This window comes from Magnolia sinica, chromosome 2, assembly GCF_029962835.1.
Source record: "Magnolia sinica isolate HGM2019 chromosome 2, MsV1, whole genome shotgun sequence".
NCBI lineage: Eukaryota > Viridiplantae > Streptophyta > Magnoliopsida > Magnoliales > Magnoliaceae > Magnolia > Magnolia sinica.
In genome coordinates, this window is record NC_080574.1 from 35,700,183 (window position 1) to 35,712,341 (window position 12,159).

The 12,159-nt window shown below is 41.4% G+C and overlaps 1 non-coding gene across 1 annotated transcript; it reads right to left on the reverse strand.

Moving 5' to 3' along the window:
- Positions 1–4,210: 4,210 nt before the first annotated feature.
- Positions 4,211–4,317, reverse strand: LOC131238166 (small nucleolar RNA R71). Its single transcript, XR_009167576.1, has one exon. It is a non-coding gene; the product is annotated as a small nucleolar RNA R71 (small nucleolar RNA).
- Positions 4,318–12,159: the final 7,842 nt, after the last annotated feature.

Genomic DNA, 12,159 nt, shown 5'->3' on the forward strand with positions numbered 1-12,159 from the left:
AAAAATGAGGTAGATCTAGTTGTTTAGATATGGCCTATCATAATTAGATAAAACAACTAAGAATGACACGTGGCAGCCTAATAAATTAGGTGGCCAAGAGGTTAGAAGTACGATTATATTGGAAAGCATTAAATACTAAGAGAACAACAAAAGTAATTCTTTACAAAGTAAGATTTCAGTAAAAGTAACTTCTAGTAAGTATTAAACGTAAGAGTACCACAAAAGCAACTCTTTAAGCAATCAAGAGTCTAATAACGTGAAGCTCTCCAACAAAAGTCCTTTTATACTTTACAAGATTAGAAGAGTAATATACATAATTTCTCTTATACATGCATGTGCCGAATGTGATAAGTTACACTTACTTGAACGATTAAGAAGATTTGCACGACTTACCATTCAAAACTTCTAACAAAAAACATGTAAGGCCACCTTTTCTCTAAGTTTATAAAAGCAGTATAGAATGAAGAGCACCAGACTCTTACCAATCCAAATCAATTAACTCTCTTTACCTAAATGCTACTGTGAATGCCCCCATGTGAGTGAGAATGCCCTCACTTCCTTAGCTTTCTTCTTGTTGAGGGTCAAATATTGCATATCAGACCCATTTATTGCATGGATTTACAAGCATGATACCGTTTAAATAGCCTGATTTAATTGTATTTGTGATGCAAAGTGTATTTACAAGCATGAACTGAAAAAGAGTGCTTAAACCATGGATTTGACGCTCTGATGACATCCAAGGCAAGGGACGGACTCCAGGGGACCAAGATCGATGGAATTACACACCAGGGATCCGAGGAAATCAAGTTATTCACGTTAAAGAGGCTCGAAATTGATGAAAAATGCAAGATCACATAGTTTTTGCCATCTGATTGGCTCAAAACTTCATACATGGCCTGAGGGCCATAAATTAACCGTACATATCAAATTTCAGCCCTCGGATCACTATGGAAGTACCCCAACTGACAGATCAGCCCATAAACCGTTGATTCTGGGCCCACCTGATATCTGGAACTGTCTCAACTTTGGTCTCGACGGTTTAAATAAGATGAGAAAGTAAATGGCTGGATCAGATTTTCAAATCACATCACATTGGGGCTTGTATGTGAGGCGTGTACACTGCACATGTACACGTGCCGAGCCGCACCGAACCACGTTACGCGGGTCAGCAGCGCTGACCCGCATCTCCTTCTCAAATACGGCAACTACCGTTTTATGTAAAACGGACGGACGCTGTCTGTTTTTACGGATGCTAGTGGGCCCCACAGAGCATACGTACGGACAATCCAAACCGTCCATCGTGTAGAGGGCCTCGACTACTACAAAACCTTGCTGAACTTTTGGACCCATGCAAGCACACGTGCGCGATACAGAGGCCACAAACAGGCGGTCCTGCGACGTTCAAAACGATTTTTGAGGTGATTTCTTCTCTGGGCCGCGTCAATGGACGTTCAAAACCACCCATTCTTGACTGAAATTTCGTCCTGAATCTAATGGACGGGGTGGATTTCTCCGAAAATACCTCTGTGGGGCCCACCGAATACGTCAGCGCCTCTGCGTACGCCTTACGCGCGTTCGGGAAAATCGAAAGTTGCGGGAAGTTGTGGGCCGCCGTCCGTGAACGAATCAGCGATCCAAGCCGTCCATTTGATCATACACGGGGTGCTTACACTCGCCATGTTGGCAGATTTCAAAGAAGGGAAAACTCCTCTCAAACTGAGTCCAAACGTAAACAGTTAAGCGTTTCCTGTTGCAGAAGCAGAGTTCCGCAAGGAATCTGTCGCGAAGGATTTCGCAATCCGGCTAGGCCTCTCCTACACAGCCCCTGGCACCTATAAAGAGAGAGAAGAAAGAGTTTGGCAGGGAGGCAGCAGGTGGGTTTTCTGCGGCTAGAGCACAGCCCCTGGCACCTATAAAGAGAGAGAAGAAAGAGAAAAAAGGGAGGCTGGAAGCTGGAACGTGAGAGGAAGAGCAGAGAAACTGTGGGTGGCGGTCTTGGCTTTGAAGAAAGAAGAGATCAACACGTGAGCTGGGCTTTCTGCTAGACGTGGCTAGAGGGATTCAAGCTGCTGGCAACGTGTGGAGGACGGAAGAAAGGAAGATAGAGAGAGAAGATGGGAGAGAAAAGATAAGAAGTTTTTCTTATTTTTCTTTTATTTTCTCGTTTTCTCTCTCTTGTTTATTTGCTTTGAGTCCAAGCCATTCATGTCTGGCTAAACTTCTTAGCTAGGGCTAAGAGGTGAAGCCTGTAGCGAGATGGGAGATTTTACTGTGTGCCTTTAATTCATAAACTGGATTTAATATAGTTGATTATTGAAGGAATATTTTTCTTAGTCTTTTATGGTCTGTTTTGACTGAAATTACAATGGGTTTGCAATGGCTTTGAGTATTTCTTTCCCCTTTTTTATGTTTATGAAGTCAGGAACCCCTGTTGTTCATCATTGTCCAATGGGCATGGTAGGATGACAGTACCCTTCCTGATCCTCATACATTGTTGGTTGGTTGGTAATTAGTTTAATTCTGTTGTTTACTTTGTCTCCTGGGCATGGCTTGGTGATGGAATCCATTCTAATTCATATACCTTTCACCTCTTGAAAACTATATCAAAGGAAGTCTAGTCAAATTCCATGATTTCTGAAGCAGGCATAATTTCTCCCTGATCTCTACAAGTGGATCCTCTGAATCCCTAGTTTCCTTCCTCTGAATTCCTTAAAGTTTTAGATAATTATTCCACAAATTGTTCCTTAAATTCTATTTGGTTTAGATCACATCTTAGTCTAGTTCTAGTTCTACTTGGTTTCAGACAACGTATAAGTTTCAGTCCCTGTGGATTCGACCTCGATCTTACCGAGTTTATTACTACATCATAACCCTATACTTGGGGAGTGAACACTCGATACTTGTGCTAGCCTCGGCGCTCGTCTTCTTCCTTGAACGGGTTTGGCGGCTAGGCCCAGCTTAAGATTAGGATTTTACTAACTTTAGTTTATTTATTTATTTTTATTTGAGTTCAAAACTAACTTGTTTCCTGTTTTATAGGATCTTGACATAAGTTTCTCAATTGGTAATTCCTTCCTAATCTCTCTACTTTTTCCTATTTTTAGAATTAGGGTTTAAATTTTAGAAATTTTCTAATTCTAGTATCCTTCCTTCTGTAGGAAATAGTTTATTTTTAGAAATTAGGTTATTACTTTCCCTTTTTAGAAATTAACTTTCTATTTTAGTAACTTTTTAATTTTAACTCTTTTAAAATCTAATTTGTTTCCTAATTTATTTTTAGAATTTTTGTTTAGAAACTAACCTTCCTATTTTGTAGGCCTTTAAGATAGAAATCTCTAATTCGGTACACTCCTTTCCTACTTTCCATTTTTCAATTCTCTTTTTAGTAATTTACTTTCTAGTTTAGGACTTTCCTAATTTATTTTAGAAGTTTCCACTTTCTTTTAGAAATTAGTTTACTACTATCTTTCTTTTAAAAGCATTGTTCCTCTCTTGTTTTAAAAATCTAACTTATTTTGTTTTATTTTGTAGGTCCTTAACTTAGGAGCTTCAATTTGGTAATTTCTTTCCAACTCTCCCTCTCTTTCTTTTTAGATTTTATTTTCCTTTCTTAGGATTAGGCGTGAATTTGATTGAGGGTTGCGAGTGTTTCATGCCCAAGTGGGCTCGTGACAACACTCGACGTCTCTTGACTAAAGGAGGATTGGTTGAGGGGTTGACTATCCATCGCAGGACTAGACACCGCTCGAAATCCCCTAAGTTAATTGAAGTTATGGCTGAAGACCAACCTCCTCTACTTCCACCCAGGGTGGAGGATATCTAAGATGAGAATGAGGTGCAACAGGCACCCCCGCCTCGTACTTTACGAGACTATCTACAACCGGTGGGAGTTGGTACGCCCTCATCCATGATTTTTCCTGAAAACACAGGACAAATGGACATCAAGCCAGGAGTTATCCAACTCCTTCCCAAATTTCATGGACTTGAATCAGAGAGTCCATATTTACATTTGAAAGAGTTCGATGAGATTATGGCTACTTTATGTTTTCCTAATGTATCTGAGGATACAATTAGGCTGAAACTCTTTCCTTTTTCCTTAAAAGAGAAAGCTAAGACGTGGTTACAATCACTGCGTCCTAGATCCATTGGCACATGGAACGACATGTAGAGGGAATTCATAAAAAAATTCTTCCCACATCATAAAACGATTACCCTCAGAAAAGCAATCATGAACTTTGCCCAAAAGGAAGATGAAGCATTCTTCCAATGTTGGGAAAGGTTCAAAGATTTGGTCAGTTCATGCCCACAACACGGATTTGAAACGTGGCGTATTACAAATTTTTTCTATGATGGACTGACATCTTCCATGCGCCAAATGGTCGAGACAATGTGTAATGGAGAGTTCATCAACAAAGATGTTGACGAGGTATGGGATTACCTGGATAGTCTCGTTGAAAAAACACAATCATGGGACTATAACCCAATGGCGAACACCACGTCTAGGCCGACTCAATTAAAGGAGAAAGGTGGATTATATCTCTTGAAAGAAGAGGATGATCTCAAGTGTAAAGTGACTACGCTCATAAGGAAAGTTGAGGCCATGGAAGGAAAGAAGGATAAGGTCAATGAAATTGTTTGCGGCATCTGTGATTGCAACATTCACACAACTGAAAACTGTCCTACAATACCTGCCTTTCGAGGAGTGTTGAATGAACAAGCCAATGCCGTAAATAACTATCAAAGACCTTTTACTGGACCTAACTCCAATACATACAATCCTGGCTGGAAAAATCATCCAAACTTTAGTTGGAGGAATGGACAAACGGCTACCCCTCCAGGTTTCTTCAATCAAAATCCAAATCAAGTGAAACCTCAAGAGGAACCGGTTCAAAATTCCATACAAGAGCTGGCTCAGGCAATGCGGGGAATTACAGATTTTATGCAAAAGATAGATTCTCGTATGACGGTTATAGAAAAGGGGATGCTTCCTGCACAACCTCTCCCCAATCCTAAACCGCAGTACGAGATTAATGATCCCAGCTCTTCAAATCAGATGGGGCATGCTAAATCCATCACCACTCTTAGGAGTGGGAAGATCATTGATAAAACTCTTCCTGGTTAGGCCCGAAAAGCCTCAAGAACCGTAAGAGGACAACAATGATGGATCCGTGATGCCCCACAAAAAGTAGAACCGAAACTTCTAGAGAAGCCCGTTGCTCCATTCCCCCAACGGTTGGTTTCAGATATTAGAGGTGTTGAAACAAGTGAAAGTCAACATTCCTCTACTTGATGTCATGAAACAGATTCCTTCATATGCCAAATTTTTGAAAGACTTATGCACGACCAAAAGATGAAAAATTATTCAAAAGAAAATCTTCTTGACTGAGAAAGTGAGTGCCATCCTGAAGCAAGACGTGCCGCAGAAATTCAAGGATCCCGGTAGCCCAACCATATCATGTGTAATCGGGAACCATCGAATTGATCACGCACTTCTTGACTTAGGAGCGTCAATCTGATTCCCTACTCGGTATACAAACAGCTAGGTTTGAGTGAATTAAAACCCACCCTAACCACACTACAACTTGCTGATCGCTCTGTTCGTGTACCAAGAGGGATAATTGAGGATGTGTTAGTCCAGGTCGATAGATTTTACTACCCTGTAGATTTTATCATCCTGGACACCGAACCCATCAATAACATGAGCACTCAGATTCCCGTCATTCTTGGTCGCCCATTCCTTGCCACGTCAAATGCAATTATCAATTGCAGGAATGGTGTCATGACTATGTCTTTTGGAAATTTGACATTGGAGTCAAACATTTTTTTCAATAACGGCAGCAACTCAGAGGATGATGACGATTTCCACGACATTAACATGATTGACTCTTTCGTGGAAGATACGACACCGCTGACCTTATCCTCCGACCATCTGGAGACGTGCCTGGCCCACTCCCATGATTTTGATGATGACATGCTTAGGGAGACGTGCGCCTTGCTTGATACTGCACCGGTACTTGAAGTTAACCGGTGGAGGCCACAATTTGAAGAATTACCACAAACCGATGTAGTGCCTCTTCCGTCTAATCTCAAGCCGCCGAAGCTTGACCTAAAACCTTTGCCCTCTGATTTGAAATATGCCTATTTAGGTCAAGATGAGACATACCCAGTGGTGATCTCTGCCCACCTGGAGAAAGAACAAGAGAGTATGCTCATATCTACTCTCATTGAGCATAAAGGAGCCCTAGGATGGACGATAGCGGACCTCAAGGGAATCGATCCCTCGATTTGTACTCACCGCATATATCTTGAGGATAATGCAAAAACCGCTCGGCAACCACAACGTAGACTAAATCCAAACATGAAGGAAGTGGTTAAGGCCGAGGTTCTTAAACTATTGGACGTGGGTATTATATACCCTATATCTGATAGTCAATGGGTGAGTCCAACTCAAGTGGTCCCTAAGAAGTCCGGAATCACCATCGTAGCCAATGCTAATAATGAACTCGTGCCAACTAGAGTCACTACTGGTTGGAGAATGTGCATTGACTACAGGAAGTTGAATACCGTCACGAGGAAAGACCACTTTCCTTTACCATTCATTGATCAGATCCTGGAAAGGTTAGCTGGTCATTCCTATTACAGTTTCCTTGATGGGTATTCAGGCTACAACGAGATAGAGATAGCCCCGAAGACCAGGAAAAGACCACATTTACATGACCCTACGGCACCTTTGCATCCCGAAGGATGCCATTCGGACTATGTAATGCCCCGGCCACCTTTCAGCGATGTAGCTTAGTATCTTTTCTGATATGGTGGGGTAATATCTAGAGGTCTTCATGGACGATTTCTCTGTTTACGGTCCATCTTTCAGCAAGTGCTTGGAAAGTCTTAAATGTGTGCTGAAAAGATGTGAAGAAAAGAACTTGGTACTTAATTGGGAGAAGTGCCATTTCATGGTTCAGAAGGAAATTGTCCTTGGGCATATCATCTCGTCCAAAGGAATCGAGGTAGATAAGGCAAAAATCGATCTTATCTCTAACCTACCTCCCCCCAAAAACATCAGAGACGTGCGATCCTTCTTATGACACGCAAGATTTTACATGCGATTCATAAAGGACTTTAGTCTCCTCTCTCGTCCTTTATGTAATCTTCTTTAAAAGGATGCTCCGTATGAGTGGATCGAGCAATGCCATGAAGCTTTCACCAAGCTTAAGGGCACGTTAACCACGCACCTATCATGCAGCACCCGACTGGAGCCTACCTTTTGAGCTTATGTGCGATGCTTCTGATTATGCTCTTGGAGCGGTCCTAGGCCAGAGAAAAGATAAGCGGCCCTACGTCATTCATTACGCAAGTAAAACTTTAAATTTTGCCCAGGTAAATTATTCAACTACGGAAAAGGAACTCTTAGCTGTAGTGTTCGCCTTGGACAAATTTAGGTCCTACTTGATCGGATCTAAGATCATTATTTACACAGATCATGCGGCACTTAAGTATCTTCTTTCTAAGAATGATTCTAAGCCCCATTTGATACGATGGATCCTTCTACTCCAAGAATTTAATTTGAAAATTAAAGATAAAAAGGGAGTAGAGAACGTAGTGGCCGATCACCTTTCTCGCCTCAATACCTCTGAGTCCCTTGAGACGACTCATATCAACGACATGTTCCCTGATGAACAGCTGTTCAGAGTCTCTCATTCACCTTGATTCGCTGATATTGCTAATTATCTTGCTACAGGTGCCATACCGACACAGTGGACTGCGCAAGATAAGAAGAAATTTTTCACCGAGATAAGAGATCCCGACAATGGCAAGGAGTTTAAAGTCAATGGACAACGATTGAAACCATTTGTCGAGAAATTTGATTCAGAGGACATGTCCATGCCTCTGACTGATCCTGTTTACCAGGAATGATCTCCTAGTCTGATGGAGGTATAGGTAGGTTTCCTGTTTTCTTAGGACTAGGATAGTTTCCTGTATACCATTTTAGGATAGACGGTATACTTAGCGCTCCTGGGAGCCAACCCAGCTTTTCATTCTGTTTCATTTTCCTAGTTAGTTAGTTTAATGTTTGTGGGTAACATTACTGCAAACCCTCGCGAGACTACAACTCTTCCACTAGGGGCAATCTAGGGGTTTAAAGGCTTGTTGCATATGTTAAATGCAATCGAGAGCACCTGCGAAAGTGGTATAGGTAGGATTTTATTTTTGTTATTTTACTTCTATTGGTTTCTCTCTTGTGCTGACCCGATCTTACGTAGATATCTTTGGAAAGCCTTTTGATTCTTTCGTCCAGGTACTATCTTTCCATCACTCCTCTTATATTTTTGTTGTCCCATGTGCATTGCATGCTTATTTCTTTTACATTGAGGACAATGTAGATTTTAGGTTGGGGGTGGGAGATTAGGGTTCCTAATCAGTGTTTTCTTGGTCTTGAGCAAAAATTGTGAAATTTTTTTAATTTGTCTGGATTTTCTTGTGAATTCGAAGGGATTTTGACGGCCATCTAGGGCACTTGGAATTACAAGATGAGTGATGTTGGTAATTTATGACTCTTAGATTCAGTTATTTATTATATTAGATTTCACAGTTAAGTTTGAAGTGTTAATCTCTGATTAGAAGTTGTAAACATTGATTGAGTTATGATCTCACATGTCACATCTCGGTTTCACATTAAGGTTTCAGTTTGATATTGAAGGATTTACTTGGTACTCACTAAGCTTGAAGGGAACCAACCCGAGAAATTGAAAGGATTGGGCGAATGGTCGACGCCATAGGTTTGCTCCTTATAGGTGTAGATTTAATTCCCTATGAATGATATGTGAAAATTTTAGGTGTACAGTCTTCATCATAGGTTTGCTCCCTGTAGGTGAGGATTTGATTCCCCTTCTTAGCGTTACTTTTAATGGAAAAATCAAAAGCTGAAGGAATGAAAAGATGATCTGTGAGGCAAGTTTTGGTTGTCATGAATCTTCTTATTGGTTACCAGTGATATCCTGAAATAGAGAAGTGAATTTTAATGATGATAAGCCTGAGATTACACTGTACGCTCATAGATCTCAATGATTAGAATTTTTCTAATTAATGGAATAATACTTTGAACTTGACTATGAAGTTTACCGTGCGCTTGAGTCTAGGAGGAAGTAATATCCAACATTCATGAATTTGGGAACTCTCATATCTGGATTATTCTACAAAAATCACGCGAGTTTATAGAAATTGTTCTGTAATTCTCAACTTACTTTTCGCATATTTTGCTCGGGACTAGCAAAATGCTGGTTGGGGGTTGTGTTGAGGGTCAAATATTGCATATCGGACCCATTTATTGCATGGATTTACAAGCATGATACCGTTTAAATAGCCTGATTTAATTGTATTTGTGATGCAGAGTGTATTTACAAGCATGAACTGAAAAAGGGTGCTTAAACCATGGATTTGACGCCCTGATGACACCCAAGGAAAGGGACGGATTCTAGGGGACCAAGATCGATGGAATTACACACCAGGGATCCGAGGAAATCAAGTTATTCACGTTAAAGAGGCTCGAAATTGATGAAAAATGCAAGATCACATAGTTCTCGCCATCTAATTGGCTCAAAACTTCATACATGGCCCGAGGGCCATAAATTAACCGTACATATCAAATTTCAGCCATCGGATCACTATGGAAGTACCCCAACTGACAGATCAGCCCATTAATCTTTAATTTGGGCCCCACCTGATATCTGGAACTGTCTCAACTTTGGTCTCGATGGTTTAAATAAGATGAGAAAGTAAATGGCTGGATCAGATTTTCAAATCACATCACATTGGGGCTTGTACGTGAGGCGTGTACACTGCACGTGTACACGTGCCGAGCCGCACCGAACCACGTTACGCGGGTCAGCAGCGCTGACCCCCATCTCCTTCTCAAATACGGCAACTACCGTTTTATGTAAAACGGACGGACGCTGTCTGTTTTTACGGATGCTAGTGGGCCCCACAGAGCATACGTACGGACAATCCAAACCGTCCATCGTGTAGAGGGCCTCGACTACTACAAAACCTTGCTGAACTTTTGGACCCATGCAAGCACACGTGCGCGATACAGAGGCCACAAACAGGCGGTCCTGCGACGTTCAAAATAATTTTTGGGGTGATTTCTTCTCTGGGCCGCGTCAATGGACGTTCAAAACCACCCATTCTTGACTGAAATTTCGTCCTGAATCTAATGGACGGGGTGGATTTCTTCGTAAATACCTCTGTGGGGCCCACCGAACACGTCAGCGCCTCTGCGTACGCCTTACGCGCGTTCGGAAAAAGTGGAAGTTGCGGGAAGTTGTGGGCCGCCGTCCGTGAACGAATCAGCGATCCAAGCCATCCATTTGATCATACACGGGGTGCTTACACTCGCCATGCTGGCAGATTTCAAAGAAGGGAAAACTCCTCCTCTCAAACTGAGTCCAAACGTAAACAGTTAAGCGTTTCCTGTTGCAGAAGCAGAGTTCCGTAAGGAATCTGCCGCGAAGGATTTCGCAATCCGGCCAGGCCTCCCTGCACAGCCCCTGACACCTATAAAGAGAGAGAAGCAGAGTTCTGCAAGGAATCTGCCGCGAAGGATTTCGCAATCCGGCCAGGCCTCTCCTGCACAGCCCCTGGCACCTATAAAGAGAGAGAAGAAAGAGAAAAAAGGGAGGCTGGAAGCTGGAACGTGAGAGGAAGAGCAGAGAAACCGTGGGTGGCGGTCTTGGCTTTGAAGAAAGAAGAGATCAGCACGTGAGCTGGGCTTTCTGCTAGACGTGGCTGGAGGGATTCAAGCTGCTGGCAACGTGTGGAGGACGGAAGAAAGGAAGACAGAGAGAGAAGATGGGAGAGAAAAGATAAGAAGTTTTTCTTATTTTTCTTTTATTTTCTCGTTTTCTCTCTCTTGTTTATTTGCTTTGAGTCCAAGCCATTCATGTCTGGCTAAACTTCTTAGCTAGGGCTAAGAGGTGAAGCCTGTAGCGAGATGGGAGATTTTACTGTGTGCCTTTAATTCATAAACTGGATTTGATATAGTTGATTATTGAAGGAATATTTTTCTTAGTCTTTTATGGTCTGTTGTGACTGAAATTACAATGGGTTTGCAATGGCTTTGAGTATTTCTTTCCCTTTTTATGTTTATGAAGTCAGGAACCCCTGTTGTTCATCATTGTCCAATGGGCATGGTAGGATGACAGTACCCTTCCTGATCCTCATACATTGTTGGTTGGTTGGTAATTAGTTTAATTCTGTTGTTTACTTTGTCTCCTGGGCATGGCTTGGTGATGGAATCCATTCTAATTCATATACCTTTCACCTCTTGAAAACTATATCAAAGGAAGTCTAGTCAAATTCCATGATTTCTGAAGCAGGCATAATTTCTCCCTGATCTCTACAAGTGGATCCTCTGAATCCCTAGTTTCCTTCCTCTGAATTCCTTAAAGTTTTAGATAATTATTTCACAATTATTTCTTAAATTCTATTTGGTTTAGATCACATCTTAGTCTAGTTCTAGTTCTACTTGGTTTCAGATAACGTACAGGTATCAGTCCCTGTGGATTCGACCTCGGTCTTACCGAGTTTATTACTACATCACAACCCTATACTTGGGGAGTGAACACTTCTCTTACTCTGGTTTAATTTGATGCGGTTGGAGTTATTGGGGGTGTTGATTCAGATGAGATAATGTATGCAAATTTGGAGTTGCCACTAGTCAAATTAAGCCTAGAATCATTGGTCGGCTAGAAACTATAGGATCACTTAAGGGTTGGAGAATTGCAAGATTCTCCAATCCAAATGACTCCCATTGATGGTCAACGACTGTAGATTCTAGGTAAGGGATTCGGCACTCTTTTCCGCTTACAAAGCATGCGATATTTGCTTTATGAGATTTTAAAAATTTTGAAATATTTAACAGAATTTCATACTACTATATCTATCCGTGCTTTGCAAAATTTAAAACTCCGGGTAAACAAAAAAAGAAGAAGATAAATAACACTTAGCCTGACTTCACAAGGTTTAAGATCCCAGGTGGGAAGAATATAAATAAGAGAGAGTGTTGCAAAGTAAAAAAAGAAAAAGAAAAAGTGAGTGTGTGCTCTTAATGTGCTTGGGATGTGTGGATTGAAATACAGGTTGATTTGAGATGTGAGAAGGAAA